General features: G+C 40.7%; 1 protein-coding gene across 3 annotated transcripts in view; it reads right to left on the reverse strand.

The window, feature by feature from the left end:
- PAG1 (phosphoprotein membrane anchor with glycosphingolipid microdomains 1) overlaps positions 1 to 25,297 on the reverse strand; it is a 112,510-nt gene that overhangs the window by 36,057 nt on the left and 51,156 nt on the right. For 2 of the 3 annotated variants that reach the window (XM_069005000.1, XM_069004999.1), the window contains one exon: positions 12,251 to 12,315. The gene's annotated coding sequence lies outside the window, so the exon portion shown is untranslated. Of the gene's footprint in view, positions 1 to 12,250; positions 12,316 to 14,757; positions 14,962 to 25,297 lie in introns of all 3 variants that reach the window. The other variant, XM_069004998.1, reaches the window with a different exon arrangement.

Raw genomic sequence — 25,297 nt, forward strand, 5'->3', positions numbered from 1 at the left:
CTGGAACCCTGAGTTCTGAGAATTTCAGCCTTTCAGTGCTGACAGACAGTGATCCTCAGAAGCACACTGCATTTGACCTGAGGCCTTGGGAAAGGCTTCCTAAATTGTGTGATAACACTGTGGTTGTCGCTGTGTAATTAAAAGTTATATCACTGGGTGGAATATGTAAATATGTAGAAAAATTAGGTTTATGGGATATATGTAACAATATGGAGGATTTTGGGTGTGGATTTGTTCTTGTTCTTTTCTCCTTCTTCTTCACAAATCTGGGTGCTCTGGTATTAGGTCAAAAAACCCGCAGTGCAGATCATGAATAGTTAGTTATTGGATTATAAGTAAAAACAAATTAATTGGTATTTCATAATTGGGTGATTTGGACCTTAAAAGACCTTGAAAGTTAGAACTCAGGGCCATTTTTCCACCTTGTTAACAAAGAGGCACATCCTGTGCAGCTGTGCTATAGATAAGAAAATAAACATCTAAGGCCAAAGATAAACTCTCTGTCTCCTGCATTTTAATTTGAACTCTGAGTAAAAGAACTCACAAAACAGAGGCAAAGAAGAAAAGAAATGGTAAAAGAGAAAATTAATAACAGGAATTAATATTTACCATTACACCACTATTTTAACACCCTGTTCAGGTCCAATTTTCCTGAACCAAGCAGTCTGGATTTCATCTGCTTTATTTTTTGAGAAATGTGCCATGCTCAGGCCTCTTGTAATATCTCCTGAACATGGCTCATTTTAAAGGATAACCTAATGCTATATGGTGAAAAAACCTTTTTTATCCTTTTTCTTCACTTAGTAGGGATATAGTTTTATTGCAAAGCAATCAGATTCTGCAGAAGGAAACAGTTTTCAAAGAAACCATTTGTAAGTCAAGAGAGTGACCATTAGTTATCGAAAGTGGAAACATTTACAGGTTGATTTGATGGAAGTGATAGTAAATTAATTTTTCCTTTCGCTGAAAATTTTTCTTGACTACAATGAACACCTGGCAAACTGCCTGAAAAACAAAGGTCATCCAGCTCTGCATTTACTTAGGTTCAATATCAAATTTATGTGCTACTTTCAGGAAAACAACCATGTCATCCTTTTAGAGAGTCCTTTTTGAATTTTCAGCTGACTTAAAACATATGATTGCAGACCTTAGTTTGAGGCAGCTGGTAAACTACTTGCTTTGCTATGTATTTCCATGAGTTATTCAACCAACAGGAGAATTGCAAGACTTAGTTCATCTGGAAGAAAGCAAAAACAACAGAAAGACTCATCATGCTACCCCAGTTTCACAAGTATAAAAATAGCAGAAGGTGCTAACAGATATTATGTGGGTAAGAATGAGAACTAGATTGGCACTGGAGAATTTATTCTTAGAAAATCCCTCCTTTTGGAATTGTTACAGACATGCACTGACCCAAATAGATCATGGCTCCTATCACTCCCTAGTGCATGCAAACAGATAAAATGCTGACATGCACCAAAAAGGTTTGGGGCAAAAAAAATCAAGCACAGTCTGCATGGAAACTGCCAAAAAAAGAAAAAGCACAGCAGCTGGTACACAACTGCTAATAGGCAAAGACAGCACTGCTGGCAAACGCAGGTGAAGCGAAGGAAAGGAAAAGGCAAAATGATGTTGGGAAATTATGTTGGCCCAGAGAGATTGAGAAAACAAGCCAGTTACATAGGGTACCTACTGCTGTCTCAGAAAGGCAGTAATTTGAGCCATTTCAGGATGCACAGTTGATTCCACTGTGATGGTGCTGCCCAGTGATCAAGCCTCAGGGCCACTGGCGTCCCTCTAGTGCAGCTTTCTGACTTGGCTTGATTGCCCAGTGGCCTTTTTGTGGCTATGCAGATAAGGCAGAAGGACTGGGAGACCACAGATCAAATCCACAGCGTGTCTCACCAGCTGAGTTACAGAGCATAGCACAGCAGTAACATGTGCAGAACTGCAGTTTTCTCTCCTTCCATCCTCAGCCCTTCCATAGTTTTTTCACTTTCTCCCGACCAAGTCCCAGGCAGCTCTGCAGGCTCATGAGGAGTCACGCTTGTGACAGGATGTGTGGGAGTCAGCCACCCATCATGAGGTGCGTGAGATGCCCAAGTGTGTCTGTGCGTGAGTGACGTGTCTGAGCCTCCTGTGTTTCCAGGGGTACCAGGCAATGAAGCCTCATCAAGGATGCAGATAACCAACCCAGGGGGCTGCCATTTAGTTGCCTAAACACTGGCAGCTTGATACACTGGAGTTGCCTAAAGGCATCCAGGATGTCTGCATATTTATGCAGATATGTCCACAGAGATGAACAACTTGATGCATGAACTGCAGGAGATTTGTGCCCTTCTGGAGTGGCAGATGGAGGCCAAAGGGCACAGTTTATGGCATTTCAAACACCATTCAATTCCCTCTCTTTAGGCAGATGAAACCTGCACCTGGATGTGGTCAGCAGACATGGCACAGGACCAACTCTCACGCTTCTCAAATAGCTATTAAGAAACTATGAAAAATGTACCAGGGCACCTCAAATGGCAGCAGCTGCTTCTGCATGAGCAACTGAAGGGGGCTCTGATTGCCACTGACTATAATGGGGCCTGAAGGTGCCTTGCAGATACTTGCTTAAATTTAGGAGCTTTCACTTGCGCTTGAATCTCACACCAGTAACGCCACGCTTCACTGTTACACAGGTAAAAACATCTTCCTCTAAAACAATTTCCTACACAAGGCTGAATGCTCTTAGCACTCAATCCTCACAAAGCCGTAAGGATTTATGCAGGCATGAAAGGTTTTAGTCTAGTATCAGAAAAATACTTTTCTCCAAGTAAAACAATGCCAGAGTATCACACTCTTTCCAGCTGGCAGTGTTCACTATCACAGACCTTGTAATGTTAATTATCTGATGGTGCTTAGGACTCTGGGTAGAAAAGAAAAGAAGCAAATAAAACAACAGAAATCTAGTCATCATATGAATATTTAAGCCCCCTCTGCTGGAGCATCAATGTGTGGGCTCATATCAACGTTGTGTTTAATGTCCCCATGCAGCTACTGAACACGTGTAAGCATGAAATTATCAAACAACTATCAAAAGACCTCTATTCTCCCTTTATGAACATTTTTAAACAAATTGTTCTTATTTCCTGTAATTTTTCCCCGTTAAAATTCTATGTTACTGCAAAGAGATAGCAGGCAGGGAACTTCTGGCCCAATTTGGTTCCCAATGGCTCTTGTATAGTAACTGGAGGCAGAATTTTCTTCTCTCTGTAGAATTATGTACAACTGTAGATTTCCTTTTATTTAATGCAACATTAACATACAGATATGCAGACTCAAATATTAAAACTGAATTACAGGCAACACTTCTCCAATTAGCTCATATAAAAGTAGAATAAATAATAAAGCCTCTTACTATCCAGTTAAAGAGACCAGCAACATTTCTAAAGCTACAAGAAAATGCAGAGATGTTAAGAAAAATAAAAAAATATTTCTGCCGCAACAGAAAGTTTCCAGGAATCTCAAAAATTTGAAGTCAAGTCATGGACTTCTTTTGTAGGCTATTCTTGCTTTGTGTTTAATATTGGTGTGCTGTTATTAATAAAACAGCTAGGTGTCCTGCAGTTAGTGCTGAGGATTAGTCACTATTTTCTGAAAGTAAGTTGCAACTGAAAATGTCAGCCTTCAAAGTAAATCTGCCATGATCGAGTCTCTTCCCAGAGTAAATCTATTATATGTCAGTAAATAGATGAGATATAAATAAAGTAGGAGCTCTGCAGAGTGTAAAACAGGCATTGCCACCATATTAACAGGTTATGGCAATGTTACTTAGCAGTATTTCTTTTCAGCAGGCTTGTCCTGCTGAACGTTTTGTGTAAAATCATCTGCGGAACAGACAGAATCGATCTCCAAGTGTGTCCTCCTTGGTTTGTAAATTTACCTACTGTGACTAAGTACATAACTCATTATTAAAAACAGTCAGACCTGGTCTTTCCTGAGGGTAAACTAATGTTTCTCATCATCCTTAAAAAAACAACACTCAACATGAGATAGGGAATAAGTAAGGCATTTAAATAAGAGCCGTTATTTGAAAGACTCACTCCTGTGGCCCGAATCAACATGCAAACGTGGACTCCCAATCATCTTCAGAAGATAATTATAATTCATAATTGGCACTTTAAAGCATTTTCTCGGAGCTGTGCAAATATTGACTAATTAGCCACACCAGAATCCTGTGGGGTAGGCAAGTAGGTACCCTAATCCTCTTTTTATCTGTGCATATTCCTGGGAAATAAAACCCCAACCCTCACCTGCTGCAGGGGATGAGAAGGTGGGGAGGTTTCCAGCCTCATTCCCCTCACCCAGCCCACACTGCTCCCACCACTGACATTTTACCTCCTCCAGAGAGGGGATGAGATGAGCTCTATACTAGCAGAGCTCTGGAAATAGTGGATGAACCTTAGTTCATTAGCTAAAGTCCTGTCAAGCATAAGGTCTAGATATTCAAATGTCAAAATAAAGCCTGAGGATTTGATACAAGCACATGCAGTATTTACATGAGGATGTTAGCCTCTTCTGCCAAGGAACACTTAAACAATGATGTACTGCACAATTATGGCTTATTCCTGGAAACAAAATATTACACTGGCACTTGTAACTAAATAGTAGGAAAAGAACTCTGTATGTATGAAGACACTTCTTTACTTAAAATTCAGAGAAATCTTATTATTCACTGTGTGCCCAAGATTAGGGGGAAGAAAGTGTGGTGTCCTTTTAGAGCCTCCAAGAGGCTCTACCTTCACCATACAATAAAACACACCAGGCAAACAATATCTTCAAGATGGGTCTAAAAATGGACTGAAGATCCTTGGAGGCCACAGCAGCTAGAAATAAATACTGAATACATCCTCCATTAAATCCAGCTCTTTAATTAAATTGCCTGTAGGAAAGCAACAATTAGTCATTAGTGCCTCAGGTTTTCTGGTTTAAACCAGCAAACACTAATGATGGCTTTATTCTAGAGCTTTGTTACGAATCACCACATTCAGGGGCACAAAGAGGTCTTTTCCAAACAACTGTATTATTACAAGCTTACAATGTACACAAGATATGCAACATGAACCATTTTTATTTGGTGTAATCCTGCTTTGTCTATTGAAGTAATTGGTTATATGTTGTGTCTAATTTCAGCTACAATCTCTTTAGGGCAAAGATTGTGTCCCTGTGGTTTTGTAAAGCCTCATTCACAGTTATAATAGTGTATAAATTAAATAAATAACGAGAAATTATGAACTGTGGGAATTTATTCTGCATTTATCAGGAATTCACAAGTGAGGATTTACATATTTTTAAAATGGATTTTTTTAAAAGATCTTCCAGAGATCCAGTTCTCTCCTCTGTTTCAGAAATTAGAAGATGCCTTTCAACTGCAGCAACTATTTAGGTAAAAATAATAACAGGGAAAATCAGTTTGGTGTGGTGACTGGTTGAATTCAGGGTTATTCCACTCTGGAGCTCATTCTTCTGCATGGTTCATGTATAACTGCTTCTGAGACAAGCAGGTTTTTCATCCATAGTAAAGAGCATTAAGATGATGGTATTTTAACTACTGCATTAATTATCTACTCTGAGCAAGGCTAGACAAAACAAATAGTAGGAATAGAACAGAACTCAATGCCTTAGTGAGCAAAATTAATTTAAAAATGCCCAAACCAGAAGAGTACAGATTAGGTGGCTTGGGCTGCAATAAGATAAAAAAGGTTTCTGTGCTTAGAAGGTTTGGAGAATCATGAAACAGTTCAACAAAAATTAGTATTTTATACATTTGGCACTCCTAGCCACTCATCCCACATGAGTCCCCTAAATGCTGGAGCAGGGGCTGGGGGATCATGGCCATAGCAAGAAGCCCACTGTCGGCAGTAACAAGCCAGTCTTAAGCCAAAGCAAGTCCATGCTAAAGCTCTGTATGGTATACCATTTTTTTTTTGTGTGTGTGTGTGTGTGCACTCATTCTTTTCCTTTTCAGAAGAGGAGGGTGGGAAAAGCGAGAATTTTTATTTCAATAAAGAAGTATGTTCATGCAAACAAGCATTGAGCCTGCTCTGAGGATTCACTGAGCAACTCAAAGGACCTCAGGAGTCTGCTGGGCTCCCGCACCTGGACCTGGCAAGTTAGTGAGAACACAGGGTGACTTGGGTCTGTAAGAATAAAAGACAAACACTAGAGTGAGTGTCTCTTTCCAGGTACCCCAGTGCACACCTACAGTAGGTAAAACACAGCAAAGAAGTAAAATAAGTCAGCTGTGTTATTAAAAATGTTAATTGTCCTGGCTGGCCTTCTGCCCTTAAAGACCTGCAACTTCACAAGCCTGTAAGGTGAGAGGTCTGGTCCCCACAGCCCAAGCATGTAATTACAAGTGGACATTCCCCATCCTTCAAGATGCCGACCCAAACTCATCAAATGCATTCTTTTCTTTTCTTTCTTTTTTTTTTTTTTTTTTTGGTTAACAGAACTAAAACCTGCAAAGGGAACAACAGCATGTGAAGTCAACTCTGTACACCAAGATGGAAAATGCACTGATTTGCACAGAGTTAATAACATACCCTAAAATGGCCATTCACCCTCAAAAGACATTAGCATGTAATAGCAGCTGCTTATCCTCTGAGTGCAGACGAATATTGGAAAGAGGTGCTGAGAGGCTTTGTCCCAGAATTGCATGTCACTGGTTTAAACATGATGTGTGGAAATTATTTTAATTGCCCATATTAGTCCAGGGCTAAAATGGTCTGGTATTGTTAGGAGTGGTGCAAATGTCTTTCTCTGGTCAGGGTGTTGTTTGAGAAGAACATGTACATACCTGAATGTCTAGAAAGCCTGACCACAAAATAAAACTAAAAACCAAAAAATCACCTCAATAAAAGAGCTTTGAAAAATATTAGCTAGTTAATGACCGTTTTTGACTGTCATATAAAGATGCAGTTTCTTGCAAGTATGAGCACTGAAAGAGCAAGAACCGTTATTTTTGAGATAAATGTTACAGTTCAAATGTCAGAGACTATATTACAGACATTCACAATTGGCTCTGAGATTTAGAAAAAAAAGACAAGACTTACACTGTTGTATGAAGGTTGGCAATGATCACAGTGCTAATGACCATGAGAAAAATACAAGATTTTTTTTTAAAGCATCATTATCTAGTGGCCTTGAGTGCTAATCAAAACAAGGACTATAATGCCTGCTTTAATGGGGTTTGTCTCAGTAATGCTCCTAAATGGAATAAACTACATTAAATCCAGCCAAGCTACAAAGAGAGACAAATGGCAAAACAATACACTGAAAACTTAAAGATTATTTTAATCTATTATTTACTGAGTTACCATCCATAACAGTCACAGTTAACTGTGGTTTTGTAATCCATTTGCTGAACTGTACAACTAAAATAAAAATGCTGCTGTCCTTCTGTTTAAAACAACAGATTAAATAAGGCCCAAATTAACCCACAAAATGGCCTGGCAAAGACTGCACTAGAACAGTATATATATATATATATATATATATATATATATACACATATCTATTTTCTTCTTTAAAATCCAGGAAAGCAACTCCTCTGGAGCTTTTTCTCAAAGTAGAGGGAATCTGACCCCACCAAGGTAGAGGCAGTCCTGCACATAAGATGAGCCTCTGTGCACAAAGGATGCCCTGGGAAGACAAAGGACCTCACACTCTCCTTCCCTGACCCAGTGCTGCAGGGACAGACAGTAACTGATACCCACAGGCTTTGGGTCATCCTCCTAATATTTACAGGAAGAGGCACTGAATGCCAGGAAGATGAATTCATCGCCACCCTCCTCCTCCTCCTTGTTCCTTTGGCCTTGCTCATCCCTCCTCTGCATATGCTGACCCAATGCACAGACATACTCAATTTCTTCAGCCTGATACCTCAAGGATCAGTTACATTTGAATTCCTCAAAAGCAAGTAAATAGGTTTTCTGATGCATCTATTTTGCTGTATTTCTCACACTGCGATGAGAGGATCCACAACAGCTGAAGGGGAATACAGATTATAGCATTTTGGGCAGATCCTTCAGGAAGAGGTGACAATTTAGTGATAAAATGACAGCCAAGGTATAGAGGTAGTGACACTATTATGTTCATTTAGATGCAAAAGTGAAATACTTCCAGGGGTCCAGTCTTAAAAGGATGGATTAGCTCTTTGTTCATGGTATACACAAAATGTAGGATCATGCATCTTATCTTGAAGAAATTTTCAATAAAGGTCTTTACAAACTGAAGCTGTAGCTTAGGGAACATAAAATTCATTCTGTAATTAATGAGTTCCCCCCAGTGTTACAGAGAAAAAAATTCCAATAGTTTTATTGCTTTTGTAAAATACTTGTTCTTGGCTCTGAAGGGACTGTGAAAGGTCAGAGGTGTTGAATATACTTGATTTATAAAGTACTCTGGGATGAGATGTGCTGTGTAAATATAAAATATTATTAGAGCATACTCTCTTTAATTCACATAAACTGGAAGGGAATTGGCTGTGCCACAAGAGCAAAACTAAGAACCCAAGTCAGTGTGATGACAGCAGATTGTCCAAGGCTACTGATAGTCCAAACAGCACAAGTGCAAATTCATTTCACAGACATTTACCTAATGCTGAAAGTTACTGCTGTTCATCTGGAACTGGTTATATGTAGATATGTATGTGAAGACTGTGTTACATAGAAATGACTGAATAGGCAAAGAGAGTGGACTGCTCTGTACCACAATGAAAAAGTGGCTTCTGACAAAGCTGCAGGCACAGGAGCAGCCCATGTAGTCCATCCACCTTCTGCAGAAACTCTGCCTTACACAAGTCTGTTCTCAAGTGTATGCCAGAGATGCTTGGGATGCCACGGCCCCCACGTGCTTTGTAAAGTCACACTCAGGTGGCACTTTCAGCCTCAAAATATGCATCCTATTTACCCCTGGCTTTGACTTTCCAAGTTTCCCTTGCAGATTTGAACATTAAGATTTGTTAACTTCCAGCTATATGTATCCAAAGAGGCTTCCTAAAAAACAGTCTCTCAGAGAACTGGGTTGGAATGAGCTGAACTGGACTAACAGTGCCATTCCCTCCCAGGGAAGCATAAATTATGTTTCAACCCACTTTTTGGGATTGATTCCAATTTCTCTTTTTCTTCTGTCCACAATAGTCTATATTTTAATGCTGCAATAAATAATCAGTTTGAAGTAGATTTCAAAATATTTTAACAGCTGGAGCAGTGACATTCTTACTTGACTTTACTGTAAATGGAAAAATTCCCATTCCCCTCCTCAAAGAGAGAGATCGCAGATCATATTCTGAATTCTTTTCAAAACCTTGGCCAAAAGATATCACCAGCACAGTCTGTTCCTCTTCACATTATTATTCCCACTCTCATAGATCCTTTTATCTAATTCCCTTCCGCCCTGAAGTTGACAATCTCCGTCCAAAAATTTTTCAACTGCACTTCCCTTCTCTTAAATTCCCTCTCTATCAGCTTTCAAATAATGTGACTTTATTTTAGAAAAATGATGCTGTGAATTCAGCACTACAGAGCAATCTGTTCCTACCTTTTTCCCTGTGCTAAAACATAGAATCTAATTTTAGATGCTTTTTTTTTTTTTTAAAAGGGCGCAATACAGCCCTTTAGCAAAAGTATATGAGCTTCCTGCTCATAAAGGAAAAAAAATGAAGTTCTTACTTTTGACTGTATTCATGCTTTCCCATGAAAATTGATACATCTGTCTGGGAGATAAAGGAGATTTCGATTATCTGTATTCAAGAGAATAATTACAAGAAGTTATTGCACAAAATTATTAGATTTTTTAGCAACACAAGTTTGATTCTGTGATAGTGTTAAAGTTATTCTCATCAATGCAAAACACTTCTCATCCACCCAAGAAGGGCTCTTAATTTCCTCTGTACTGAAAAAAATGCCATTGCATTTTCTCTTCACTGATGACATTTAATATTTGGCTTCTCCTACTTTCTTTAGATAATTTAATAGATTTGCTCATTTGGCTATAGTTAAATTGCTGTAGTAGTGGCAGACAATGACACTTTTAAGGCTACACTATACATGATTAATCTTTGCTCCAACTGAGAGCATTAATCATCTGGGGGCCACCCTTCCCCTTTGTCTTTTCCTTGTGTTTTCAGTTCTCCTTTCCTATCAAGGAGAACAACAAAAATAATTTTGGGTTTTTAACCTAGGGAATGACATTTTTAGCTCTAAGGCCTATGTGTAAATGTAAATTTCCAGCTGTTAGAACAAAGAAATAGCAAATGTGAGGCAGATGTTAATATATTATCCATTGTTGGTAATACAAGCAAAAATCAACTTTGAAAAATCCCCCAGCAATTCCAGTAATGAAAGCTTACTTGCTTGGGCATTTGCACGTACCTGTGGCTTCAGAAATAAGATCTAACTAGTTTCTTGCAATCCACAGAGTCTAGACAAATCCTCTGTGTCGTTTCTTCCTCTTCTGACATTAACAATTCATGGACTAGAACATACAGCCAATGAAATCATCTCCAGATGTTTCTTCTGTTTAACAATCTGATGATCACCCAAAGACCATTTACTGCACAATGAAGTCAAGTGGAATCTGGGAGGATTCTGGATTCTATGCTGCTTTTCAGGACCACATTCAGTACCAAAAGTTAAGCCACATGCTTGGTTTCTATCAAGCACCACTTGAACATAAGTCTTCACGTACTTATGAATCCAGTTTAGGCAGAGCTAATGAGCAACCACTCTGAGCTCCCTAAGAACTCTGCTTTCCTTTCATCTACCAGCTGAAAAACCACAGGACATCTGTGAATGAAATAAGGTGCTTCTTGCTGTATCTAGTATATTTGTTGCTTCTACCATCTTCTGACCCTTGAAAAACTTCTGAATTGACTGTCCTGGCACGGTGAACACAACTCATAGTCAGGGGCATGGAGGAGCATTGATATTCAGAGCACATTTACAAGTTTATGCTTCCCTCCAGAGAGTTTCCAGCCTTTGTTTAGCCCTCACCATAGCACATCTCTCATCATCTTATCTCTCATCTCCCATCATCCTCCCCACAGACCTCAGATCCCCATGAATCCTGAAAAGTCCTTCATTCTAAGATTAATACAGCAGCAACTTCCGAATGCCTTGTGTCAGGCACATTTGTGTTTGTAATTCCTTTCACACTAGGCAATTCATTAAGGGCTCTGTTTTGATTACCAAAATGTGTGAACACAATTTTGTATCTCATCTATACAGGGTCACTCTTATGTCAGCTCATTTCTGACTGTGACAGCCTTTTCCCATCCTAAAGGCAAAAACAGTGTTTACATTTGGTTAGTTAAAATATTTACATTACACATTCAAATGATGCATTTTCCCAGTGACAGGGCTCTCCGTGGTATTTCCTCCTCTACCTAGTATGCAGTGGAAATAATTAAGATGAATATTCTAGGTGTCTCTAAACAAGCAGATTAAGGAAACATGCAGCACAGTTATACTATACTAACACTGCTGGACTTTGTAATATGCATGCAGGCTGTGTGAACTGCCTAGCACTGCATGAAAGCCTGTCTTTTAGGACCCCAAATCAGAAGAGTTCCACATTTTCTCATCAATATATTTCAAATAGATTCTTCATTTACTGACAATTTATTTGGTCACTCAGTGCGTGAGGTAGAGTAAAACACATGCCCTGTGAGTGGAGGTAGGAAGAGTGCTGTTTGTTGATCATCAGTCTGCCTGTGGATAAAAGCCTCGAGTGCACCATGTCTGCAGAGGAACAGAGAAGATGGGGGGCTGCTACCAGACAGAGAAGAGTGGGGAAGAAAAGGTGACACTGAAGCTGGCAGGGAAAGGCCATGGAGTGATGGTATTTCTGGGAATCAGAAAACACACTGCACGCTCCTGTTTTAATGTAACACTACCAAGATGAATAAAACAGAGCGAGTGATGCTGCACCAAGAGGTCCTCCAGTCACACAGCATGAGCCTTTCCCCAAAGGGACAGTTTGAGGCTTGTAGGAGAGAAACTGAAATTCAACATCATTTAAGACATACCACCATCTACACAGTAAATGGTAGTCTTCCTCATTTATTTGTTACTACCAAACAACAGAGAACCACACACAAGTCTCTCTGAGAAGAAATTAGATACAGAGTGTAGCAACTTCTCACACAGAAACTCTGCAGCAATGCAAAACTAAGAACTAAACACACTTAAGGTGTATTCCTTACCTTACAACATCACCCACACAGGTCTTCATACAGGCTCTCCCAGTGAGGAAGCAAAAGCTTCTGGGCTGAAAAAAAGATGGAGCACTGGTTAAGACATTATCTCAAAACCCCTGCCTGTGCTTATCCATCCCAAACTCTGCTGCATCTTTTTGTTTACAGAAACATATACAATAGACTGAAGTCGACTTTGCAAGCAAAAGCTGTTTATTTTAAATTGACCCTGCCCCCTTAGTGTCATATACTCTGGAGGAAATGGGTTATAAAAGTCTCTGTATAAGTGAGGCATGGAACATCTAGCAAATAAATATTATGTGGGATTATTTTGTGGGGGACATGTATTTACTCCACTTTTCTAAACTAACAGCAATTGAAACTTTTTTTGCCAGTTAAAACCCACCAGTAAAAGAAAAATAACAGGCTCTACACCAGTTTAAAGCAGCAGTGTATTAAAAATAATAAATAACCAATTTTGATTTAACCTAAACCACATTTATCCATTTATATTTTTATTTCCTAATATTTGCCTTTAGTAAAGCATCCACTGAAAAACTGTTGGAAATTGCAACCCCCTTAATTTTTCTGGTTTCATGTTTTTGCTTACGCAGACAAACTCTGACTTGGGATTTCCACACTTGCTTGTCCCCAACAAGCTTAAGAAAATCATTGAAAGACAGAGGATCTAATATAGGGTCTCACTTGTTTCTCTCATGGAGGCAATGCCCATAAATATCTCTCATTCAACAGGTTAAAAACCTATTAGGCATGTCTAAATATGCTTACTATTACTTTAAAATGTCCTTCTTTACTGTAGCAGGTGTTGCCTGGAACCTGTCTCCCTGATGCAAAGGGTACCATTAAAATGCTGATGCCCAAATGGCAGGATGTGGAATCCAGCATCATCCAAGCCTGCTGCCCAACCAAGGAAGCTGAGGACTGGGGACACTGGGAACCCTCAGTTTCCCTCTCCCTCAGTGAGGAGAGGCAGAGAAAGCCTGCATGGAGGGAGTGAGCAGGCTCATTACCTGCCCGCCTGGTGCCGACCCAGCCCCACTGCCAAGCAGCCTGAGGGGTGCGTAGGGATTAGTGGGCAGGACACTCCTGCACAAAGGAGATGCCCCAAATCCCTGCGTTGAGCGGGCCAGGATAAACACAGATTTTGCATTTTGAGCCAGCAGCTAGCAGCATCACAGTTTTCACTCAGCACTTTGAAACGTGATTTCCTATGGCCATCCTAGGGAATACAGAGTTTGCAGCTCCCAGCCTTTGGCTGGCCAGCTCACAAAGCCCCGCCATTTTTGGCAGAGGAACGTCCAGGATGATGGGCAGCGGCTGCCGCTGTCACTGGCAGGATGTTTCCTGGAGCTTCTCCTACAAGGCAATGTGTTTATTCTTTGAAACAGTTGCTCCCTAAAGATTAAAACTGAACAGGAGCACAAAAGCAGCACGTGTCCTTTGGGGCTGCTACGTGCCTTTGGGCAAACAGGAGGTACAAGCTGTGTTCTCCCAAATTGCACAGAACAAACAGTGTTGCACAGGCAGAACTGAGCAAAGTTCTTCAGTTCAAACAAACTGCACTCTCCTCATTTCAACCTCTTCTTAGCAAAAACCTTTCAAACACCACTTGTGTCATTAAGAGCTCCAGATCTAGAGTTCTGTGTGGTCTTCAATGCAGCTGAGCCCATTAGCCCCAAAACTTGTCAGCCTGGGCACACAAAATGAGCAACAGCCACAAGGCTTGTGCTTTTAAGACCATGTTCGTTATCATCCCCAAATAGTAGTACACACTCTCAAAAAACAGACTTAACAACCACGAAGAACAGACAGCAATATGAACGGCAAACACTCAGAAAAAATATATCTTTACTTAGAAACTACAAAAAAATAGTCATTTAAAACCTACTAAAAATAGGATTGAAGTACTAAGAGCACATGAGAAATACCAGCACAACAATGTAAATCTGTTTGGCACAGTCTGTGTAATCATAGTTATGGCAAAGTGGCTGGAAAAACAAATGCAACAATGATTTTTCTTTCTGCTGAGATATATGGAACAAATGTTAATTTTTTTACCACTGTACAGGATGCTTTTTACTCCAGGGAGTACCCTGAGGGGTGATGAACTGTCTCTGATAATAGGAAGAAGTATTTACCTTGCCTAATGGCTATGTGTCAATGTATTTCTATTAGCAGAACTAATTTAATATTGCATATAAATAGTAACTTTTGGCTTAAAAAGTAAGATGGAGAAGGAAACTAAATAGTCTTTTCTTCCTCTGACGGGAATACATAGAGATTTTCTTATTCCTGGTAATGCAAACTAAGCCCACATATAGGGGAACAGACAAACTTCAATAACCCTCAGCACGATGCCGCCATGAAGCTTTATTCTCCCAAGGAGTACAGAGGACTTCATAACTTTCCTCCCTGTTGTATCACTCTTATTTTAACAAACAACCAATAGCAGCAATTGCCACTATCTTTTGCTACTCTAAAGATAAAAATATTACCTTTGATTAACAAGGACTCCTCATCCTAGACCCCCTTTGCATTGTGCAGAAGATACCAGGAGAAGCTGTTTTAGCAGGGCTCTGAAACTCCCTCCGGGTGTTAATGCAGCAGCTCCCGGCGCTTCGGCCCCTGTCCGGCCGCTCACCGATTCCGTATGCAGGGCGCGGATCGCCACCTTCCCTGGCTGCCAGGCCGGGCACAGCCTGCGAACAATGCCGCCTCTGTCAGCCCGCCGAACGAGCAGTGCCACAAAGGCACGCTCATCCGCACTTCTCTTTTTTTGTTCTTCTTCTTCTTGGACTACAGGGTGACGAGAACGAATGGGAGAAAAATGCTTATGTCTTTATGATTAGCCAAAGCTCCGCTGTGTCCAGGAGTGAGACAGTGTCAGCGCACGACGGGCACCCGGGCGCCTGGAGGGGAGATGGAATCTGCACTGGCAAGAGCACTCCCTGCCTCGCTTCACACATTTTTGTTTCGGATCCGTGGGTGGTTGCATGAGCAAGCAGCCGGAATAGGGGAGGAGTTAGACAAAATGCAATTTAGGACTTGGAAGCCTTGTCTGCCTTTCCGAGAGCAAGACGAAGAGGAGAAATCGCAGTGCGCTGACAGAGCAACATGCCCTTCCCACCCCGCCTGCTGCCACCTGCCTCTCCAAACTTCCCAGGAAAGCGCCTCTGCCTGCCTGGGCGTGATTCCCGGGACAGAGCACAGACACAGCAGCTGCTCTCGACCCCCCCCCCCGTAACCGCACTCAGGAGCCTCTGAGCATGCTGGCTCTTCGCTCCTGTCCCTCAGCATCACCAGTTTAATTTTCAAGGAGGCACGATGCTTCACGATCTTCATGAGCAACAAAGAGGATGAGACAATAAACTACATCCTCAGCAGATGTTTACAGCTGTCAGTAGGCAGAGGAGAAGACAGCAGCAGCTTAAATCTCAGTTTTCTGCAAAGCTTTCCTTGGAAATCAGAGAGGCAAAAGCCCTTTTAAAATCAGATGGCCATAGTTTTCTTGTTTTGAAAGGACTATCATGTGCATATATTTCATGCAACTTCAGATTTGTTTTCTTTCCTATGAGAAAATGAGAAGCAATGTCTGGCTCAAGATGAGACAGTGATGATCCCTGCTGAAACCAATTAGAATACTACAATTTAACTCCAATATTCCCAAGCCAAGCTCTTTGATTGATGTGAGATGTTTCATGTTCCTCCACATTAATTATAGTTCAGATCTTAAAACACTGCAAGTGAATGGAGCAGCAAGCAACAATGTGTTTTCTTCTTGAAGTAAATACCAAGGGACACACAGCCATTGGGTGCAGCACAGCTATGAATCCATTCCAGTCCCTGAATGAACCATCGCAGCCTTACAGTATTTTCCCATGCAATTAGTACTAATTGGTGACTTACTGGCAATCTCCCAGGGGCCCTATCTCACCCTTTTAGCCAGTCCTACCAGGTCAGCCTTGAGATGATCATCAGGGCTAGGTAGTCATCCTGGTGCCCCACCTCTCAGGGCTCTTTCTTGCTCTTAAATTTTTGGGGACTTTGGCAAGGGTTATCTTGAGTAATGAACAATCAAAGATACACCTCTTCCAAATTGACATATTTGAGTTTGTAACATGAAACAGCAAAGTAAGAGGGTGACTTCTAGAGGGAATTTATAAGCATTTTTAGAAAATACGTTGTTTCAAAGCATTTCACTGAAGCTAAACCCCAAAATAATTTTCAGAAGAACTGAACAGCAGTGCTCAGTTCAGTGTCTGGATAGTAACAGACCAGTAAAACTCTTTATTTTGTACTCAAAATTAAGCTGATATAAGAAAGCTATAAATGAGCAATCACCTCTTCTTTTAATAACAATTCTTAAGGATACTATTTCCTTTTATCTAATAATAAGATAAAATTTGTCTTAGGCATCTTGTCAAATGGACTTAAGCAGGATCAAGAGTGCTTTGTATCAGCAGAGACCCACAACTCCATGGCAATAAATAAAATCAGATGTTCTTTGACTGAACATTTTAAATATCTAGAACATATTTCAGAGTAGCTTCCAGGGCCAGTATCACAGTATGAACCTCTTTTTGCAGAATTATGTAAGTCATCTCAAAACTCCATATATCACTATTCTTTAAAAACCAGTGCTGGGGTGGTTATTCAGGGTCAAAAGGATGCCTGAAAAGAGAACTGTGCGGGGGTCAGCCTACACATGCCATTCAAGATCTAGTACAGGATGCAACATCTAATGGTAAAATACATTAGGAAATGCTTGTGGCCAGAGGCAAGCAGAACTACTTTGACAAAACAGGTCAAGTATAATCAAGAGCAATGTCCAACAGGCCAGCTTTATTCCTCCTCCTTTTTCTACTTCTCCTAAGTTTCCAGTCCACATAAATCCTTGGCATTACTCTTCTCATATCACGTTTGTCTTTTATTGTACAACATTTAGAAACCACAAAATAACATCAATAGATGCCTAAAAAATGGTGGGTTTTGGTTTAGAGGTAATTAAGAACACTAAAGATAGTTATTTCTCTTGGAAATCTTGAGTCTGTGGTGGAAGAGCCTGCCTGTGCCATTTCACTTCATCTCTAACAAGTCATACCTTTAGATTTTACTTAAGGGATCATGTACTTAGTGTACACAAACTCAAATGTGAAGGCCAAAACTCATAGTCTGTACACTGGTCAACAGATGTAGAGAGATTTATCACTTCCATGTAAGTGGTTTATATGACATGGTTTATTGATTTTTTCTTTGGAGATCCTTCTCTTTCTCAATCTTTGTGATCCTACTTGATTTTCATTTTTTAAAGGCCTTACCGTCTTTTTTTCTCACATCTACGGCAAGTAAAGATCCGGACATTATTTGTCAGGGCCACATGAAAAATGAATACTTTCAGACTATTCTCACAAACATTTTAGAAGTACCGAAGAAAACCTCACTTTCACTGGTGTAATTTCACAGCAATTCCATTAACTTGCAGTATCTTTGGATGTACACCATCCATCTGAGACAGCCCTCACCTCTATCTCACCCATCCTTAGCTCTCAAAGTGTATAAAACCACAAGGATATTACTCAGGGCAGTTTGGTTGGCAGAAGAATTTTGTCATTCAGGGGAGGGATGGATTAAAGAACCACAGAATGAAAGTTTCAGACAAGATCTTTTCCATAAAATCATGCAAGAGGGAAGGAGCACAGCACACACGCTCTGGCAGGGACAGGAAGATGCCATATGTGTGTCTTTGGAGGTGTAGAAAAACTATTAGATTTCTTAGTATGATGCTATTCTGAAAAATCTGGTTTGCTTACAGGATTGTAAAACACACACATGTTCAGACTCCCACTTTATATCTACAACTAAGAGAAAGAGGGACACAACATTCAGTTTTCTGAAAACACAAGGCCAAGAGATTCTTTCTCCAAAGAAGTATGCCAAGACTTAGTCACTGCCAGTCTAATACCCTGATAGCAAATTCAATCTTTACAAATACAAAGCAAACATCTTTAAGCAAATTATGAACATCTCTGGCCATACAGATAAGACTTACACTTGTAAATTACTTCTCTAAATAGGTGTTATATCAAATCTCCACCGAGTCTAGGATAGATGTGTTCAGCCTGCAATAGGTGATAATGAAGTCTGAACCCTAGAGATCTTAGTTAAATTTGGATTAGCTGTTGAGGAAAACCAATTTGATAACACTGCTTATTCTAGACCTCCCTCAATTACAGTTTTTCCAGTCAAACTTGTCACTGCTATTACTTCTTTCTAAGAGCATTACTTTCAGTGGCAGTTTTGTTTGTAGTGTTACATGGCGTTGGTACATGCACCTCATCAGGTCCTTCCACTTGCCTGAGACAAATGCTGGATCATAGCAGGTCCTCTCCATCTATGGGAGACTAAACACAAAATTACACTTAATCTAGCATCACCTCTTGCTCTGGCTGGGAGCCTGTCAGAACTGGGAAGTGCATATCTCCTACGCATGCTGAAGACAAACACACACCAGACTGCCCCCACTGCTAAGAGGTCTGTATTTCACTTTGAGCTACTGATCGAACTGAAGTATTTACTTGGACACATATCATTTGGGTCAATGCTCTGTTCTCTGCTAAAAGCTCTTTAACTCTTGACTAACTCAGGTCATGTGGATTTTTAACTTGGCATAACTTGCACGTGTCCAAAGCCCCTTCTCAGAGCAGTCAAGTCAAAGCCTTACAAAGATCTGAAGTGTACCAATACAATCTAATATTCTGTACCACAAGAACGCAAATAATTTTCTTAAATATTTTTTCTTAAGGAAGTTGGTTTGCAAATAATTTTCTTAAATATTTTTTCTTAAGGAAGTTGGTTTGCAACATTACAGTAATGGTGAACTACTACACATCAGGCAAAGTATTTAAGAATAACTGATGTCATTTGCAGATTTATTTCTCACCTGTCTGGTAAGCACTGATAGTGGAACTGAAACTTTCACCTCATCTGAGGTGAAAGCATTTGAGCATGGCTCTTTGGTTTCCATTTGTAGCAATCAGAATTTCCAACTGCTTTTTCAAGTACCCATGTACTTGATAGATTTGGGCTTGTTTTGTCCAGACAAGACCAAATGTATTCAATCCATTACAGTCAAGACTAAATACTTACATATGGTTTCCTAATGTTACTCATTAGGACATAGATGGCTACAAATGTGCTTCCTTCGACTTCAGCTGTCTTTTATTCTTCCCTGCAGCTTGCTCATTTTTCTTAAAAATGAAGAAAGAAGTCAAATTACTGAGTTTTCATTTTCTACTCTTCCTAATTTTCAAATTTATGTCATTTATAAGGCTCAACTATTCTGTGACAAGAGCTTTTTACACCATTTAACAGGACCAAAATCTTGAATGAACAGAGATTTTCTTTTTTGTTTAATCCTCTCCCGCATCCACCCACTTTTCCTATTTTCCACTCCTTAATTAAATTTCAGGTCAGAGATCTTTCTGACTCAAGATATCCAAATGTTTTCAGATTTCGTTAAAAAATTGTGCAAATCCATTACCCTATATTGTCATATCCGACCAGGAGAAACTCTCCTGAATTATTTGAATATATGGACAAGATCTGATTATCTAAATCAAATTGCTAATCTCTAATGCACAAGGGAATATATATTTTTTTAAAAAGTCAAATATGATTATAATATGCTCAAAATAACCAATCAGACTATAAGATACCAGTGGGCAGAGGTTCTGGGAATGGAAGTGACACCACTCTAATCAGGAAAACAGCTACCAGAAGATATACATCTATTTATGAGGGTTTAATTTTGAGATTATAAGTGCAAGAGACAAATAATGACATCCTCCTGTCATTTGCTGACAAGCTGTGATAGAGAGAAGCTTTGTCACTACTTCATCATCATCCACGACTGGCTCTGCATCTTGCCTCCAATGGCTGACTTGCATTTCTGAGTCCTGATCCTGTCAGACCTGTTCGAATTATCCCAGTTTTTCCTGCCATGAGTGGTGGCATCCTACTCAGCAAAAGCATACTAGATAAAAATGTTGGTGCTCAGGAAATTGCATTACATGAAAAGTAATTATTAAGATGTGATTTTCTCTGTACAAACATTTGCACAAACTATACAAGTCCTCTTACCACAGCCACTGCCATGTAGAAACTGTGGAAGCACATTTAAGTATTGTATCAGTCATAAAAGTGTCCACAGCATTTATTTATTCATAAAAGAAGGAACATGCAAAAAAAAAAAAAAAAAGAAAAAAAAAATCCCCACTCTTAGAAACCTTTGTTTAAGTACAGTGAATTGAGATAGTGTTAATATTCAAAGTTTAACTTCAGGAAAAACAGGATGGGATGTAGACTGTCAGCTCACAGTTCTAGGTCTCTTTGATTATCACTGTATCTTTCACAGTGAAAACTGGTTTAAAAATAAGGAAAAACAAGATGGACAACCTTAGACCCATTCCAAACAAGAAGCTGGTTAATTACATCAAACATTTCTTAATGCAACTAAAGCTCTTTGTGCTGTCCTCCTAAGTACCCACAGGACAGAACAGTGAGCTGGCTGCACCTGCACCTGCTTCATGTGACACTAGACTGAAATCTATCAGTATTTCCCAGAGTTTGACCTATGTTTCTGGTATAAAAGAAAAAAAATCTGAAAGGATCTGCTGGCCTCTCAGATTAACACAACTTTTGAAGCAGGTGAACAACAGATCAGTAAGAGATGGTGTTTCCACCTTTTTTCTGCTATTGTTGTGGGATTTTATGCTTTTTGCTGGGACTCCACACTACCTGTGAGAGATCAGACCTGGTTTTTTATCTAATACTGTCCTTCAATACTTTGTTCTCCCTTGGAGATACGTGTCATGGATGGATTGGCACATATCTGAAAGCCTCACCCAGGCTTGGTTCACAAGGCTGAACTGAAAGAATTTAGAGACTAATTAAAAAGGAATTTAAAAGAGCAAATCTTTCAAGTGTCTGATAATGCCAGTCTTACACAAGGGTGCTGCAAAACCGGGTCCTGCCCTGACTTTAAAGCATACCTTAAACAATCACTTCTGAGAGTGAAGTGGCCCAATAAGCCAGAGGTGTCTGCCCACCAGGGGAGTTCCATAAAAGATCTCAAAGTGTCTGCTAGTAAAGGTTTTGCCCTGGTCACACAGCAGGGCTGTGACAGAAGCTGGTTGGCTTAGTTTTTTTAAATAACTAATATCAACATAGTGAAAGCTATCCTGAGCATCAAGAATAAATTCCAGCTAGCAAGCAGAGGCCCAGCTTCTGGCATGCCCCTACTGCACCAGCCTTTGATACATGAAAGCCACCTGCAAGGGAGACTTGACCCTGTAACATCAAGGCTCTACAGGAGCATGGCTCAGTAAAGCAGGCACTGCCAAATGGGGGGTGCTGAGGCAGACCACCACTGGCCAGCCTTCCCCTCCATTTCAGTGGGTGAATTTTGCAGGTAGCTGTCTTTTGGCTGCCACCACCTACCACGCTCCTCCTGTGCACAGGAGGCGACACGTGGACTGGACTGATGGACGGAGAATGCAGAGCATCACTGCTCTGATCAGTGTCCCAACAAGGACTTCCCAGAACATTTTTATGTTGCTCTTTTTTGAAAATGACCTTTTAAATCACTCTGCCAGTGAAAACTGAATATGATGTTCAAAGGAAACCTGCAGTAACTTGTGGATGATAAGATTTTTTTTAACTCTTTGAATGTGACTTCTTCATTTACATGAGTGGCTGAGACAGTCAGAGTGTTAGTGTGCATATTCACCACCTCCAGACTCCATGCTGGACAAAATGTACTGGAGAAGACAGTAAACAGAATTTCCTATGCCAACTCACTGAGCTGGGAGAGATGCTAGCATAAAACCCTAAATCCCAGAAATGGGATTTGCTTAATCAAGCAAGCTTTGCCAGAAGATGTAATCACACACTGCAGAAGATTACATTAGCCTTTTAGAAAAAAACCCACACTTAACCAACTCCTGAAATTCTGCTTTGGTATTTGCATTAAATCCATGCAAATGGTATGGGCTTCAGCATGTGTTTTCTCCCACACCAAAGCAGCCAGATGGACAGCCAGGGATGTGAGAAAAATATTTTCTGCTAAGCCTGAGGGGAGATGAACAAGAAAAGAAGCCCCCATGTGCTTCCCCCCAAGTCCAGTGCATACATCCCACCCCCCCATACTGTGAGCCTGGTTTTCACAGAGCTTCCTTTTTTTGACTGTGGAAAAAGCAGTGGCCTGGCAGCCAGTGGGCAGTACTCCTGCCAGCACCTCAGACATAGCCAGGAAGTGCACCTGGGGTGCTCTGTGCTGTGTCAGAGCAGGAAAAAGCCTGGGCTTCTGTAACAAGCATATATCAAACCAGGAGTCCCGTGGAAAGGAAATATATGGACGGATTCTGGATAGATGTTTCAGAGAGATGTTTATTTCTCCAGCCGCATGGCCGGGGCTCTGCTCAGGAACTCCCTGAGTCATGGGACCCCAGGGTCCTTCCCCCACAGGGGAACACAAAGCAACCGATGGGGAACAAGGCTGACCAGGGGCAGGGAAACCCCGTGTCTCCCCCCCAGGGCCCCTCTCCCAGGGCTACACGGCAGGGGGGGGGAGACCCCAACAGGCTTCCTCATCTTCACTGCCCTGCCACCCAGCAAGGCCCTGGGAAGAGGGGTCACCCTGCAGCATAGCCATCGGTTCTTGCAACACAGAAGGTGGCTTTGTATAAATAGCTTTTGTTCCACTAAAATTCATCTACACGAGCTTGCTTCCTTCCTAACAGTTGTTAATGGATTTCATTACAGTTTTTCTCCTCTTTCATGTACATTCCTCCCTCCATGAAGAAGGCTTTGGAGCAGCTGCAGCCAGCTGTGGCTTCCCCACTGGGATCCTGACTGCTGCCTCTGAGACACCAGTGACAGTCCCGTGATGATGGAGAGCATCTTAACTGCAGACAAGATTGCTTGCTGCTGCCGTGGGAATCTGGGCAGCAAAGCGCTGCTCACATTCCAGCCAGGGACAAGATGAGTGTGCCTTACACACTGCAAGAAGGAGAAGCACTTCATCTGAATTCAGTGGGGCAGAAGAAACAAATTCATCACATAGAATGTCTAGGAAAGCCTCACCCCCTCTGAATTGTTTCAGGAATAATGTTCAAAAAATGGTAATTGTACCCTCCCCATCTTTGTTTTTTCTAACTGAGGAAGGGAAAGACAAAACATTCATTGTCCTTTTCCATAATTTTTAAAATCCAGTTTTTGGGTGGCTGTTAGCATCCTCTCTGCATGAAATACCAGAATTCACCATGAGTCAAAGCCTGATTATCTTTGCTTGGACCAATCTCCTAGAACATCAGCCTGGAAAGCATGCCCTGGGAAACAAATCAGTACTGCCTGACACGTGAAGCATCTCAGCTGATAATCCAAATCAGGCCAACTAATGTGGATTTCTTCACTGTTTTACTTTCCTAATTTTATAGAACACAAAGAAAGGACACTCAAATAAGGGCATTTCACATGTGCAGACACTTCAAAACTAAAACCCAGATGTTAAGAATGTGAAATACCAGACATATACAGATATTCTCCAAGTGATCCTATTAGGACAGAGATATAATTGGGCTGGCAGATACACTTTCAAAAATTACAGGTCTTGTACAAACAGAGAAATCTCCTCGCCTCTCTCCATCAAGCAGCTTTTACTGCTTGGTTAGCCGGTGTTTTTTAAGTTCAATTAATTCCAAATCCTGATAAAACTAAGTTTATTTTGCTTGGTCATAAGCTCATAAAACAGAAGAAGAGCTTAATGCAAAAATGTGAATAAGTTAGGCAGTCATTTAGATATTTGCTCATCTAAATAGGGGGCATTCTTTGCACTAATTTAATGTCGTCAAGTAAGCATGGGAGGCATCAAATGCTTTGGCTTTTATGTTGCTCCTTACTGATACAATAATAATTGCCACTAGCTCCTTTAAAAAAAAAACACCAAAACCAAAACACACTCACCATGCTATTTGGGAGTTTACAAAAATTTAACAGAGGGGAGAGCATAAAAGGATAAGGGCCTGAAGTCATGCCTCCAGGCAAAGTACATATTTACCACCCACTATAAGCTATGTGCAAAACCACTGTTCATGGATACAAAGACAAGAGCAGTCAATGTCTGCTGTTACCTGTGACCTACCTTCTCCAAATTCTCCTCCGTGCTCCTGTTCTTCAACTACCTCTTTGCTGCAGCTGCATCCCTGTCCTCCCCCTGCCTGCTGCTCCAGCCCCTCTCCTCTGACAGCATTAGCAGTACCTCTCAGAACTGCATATTGCCTGCTTGATTCATCACTGAATCAACACAACATAAATCCCCCAGGCACACCACAGCACCGCTACATTAATGCTTCATCTATGCTGCAAGAGCACCTTTTAAAATGCCTAGAAAATTGTTTTAGAAGACCACGGTTTTGTTCTTGCAGCACTCTAGCCAGGAGGTGGTTAAAACAAAGGCAAAAAACCCCAGCAAATAATCTGAAAGACTGTATTCCCATCATGTTTGCCACTTCCAATCCTATTTTTTCCTATACAAATCTTTGTGCAGCTGCTCTGTTGAAATCATTAGGAAGGCTCTGGCTTTCTGCAGGTGGAAAAGGCCAGAACCTGATCCTGAGTGCAAGAGCAACACCTCTTCACTAACCATGAGCCTGCGGTGCCGCATCAGTCCTTTATTTCTTCAGACATGCCTGCTTAGGAGGAAGCTTTTACAGGAATTGTTTTAAATACATTCTGTCCCACACAATCATGCAGCCAAAAAAAGTTTAAACCCTGCTCTTGACATAGTCTTTTTCAATACAGATGGGAGTTCATATGAACCATTTGTCTTTCACATTTGTGTTTTCAGCTTTACAATTTCCATTTGCTCAAGACCTCTTATCACATCTCATTCTTGTTTTAGCACTAGCCCTAAAAGAGTTACAGAGTTGATTATTTTGATTCAGCATCATGCCCTATCGTCAATTTGCCTTAACATGA

This window comes from Aphelocoma coerulescens, chromosome 2 (genome assembly GCF_041296385.1).
Source record: "Aphelocoma coerulescens isolate FSJ_1873_10779 chromosome 2, UR_Acoe_1.0, whole genome shotgun sequence".
NCBI lineage: Eukaryota > Metazoa > Chordata > Aves > Passeriformes > Corvidae > Aphelocoma > Aphelocoma coerulescens.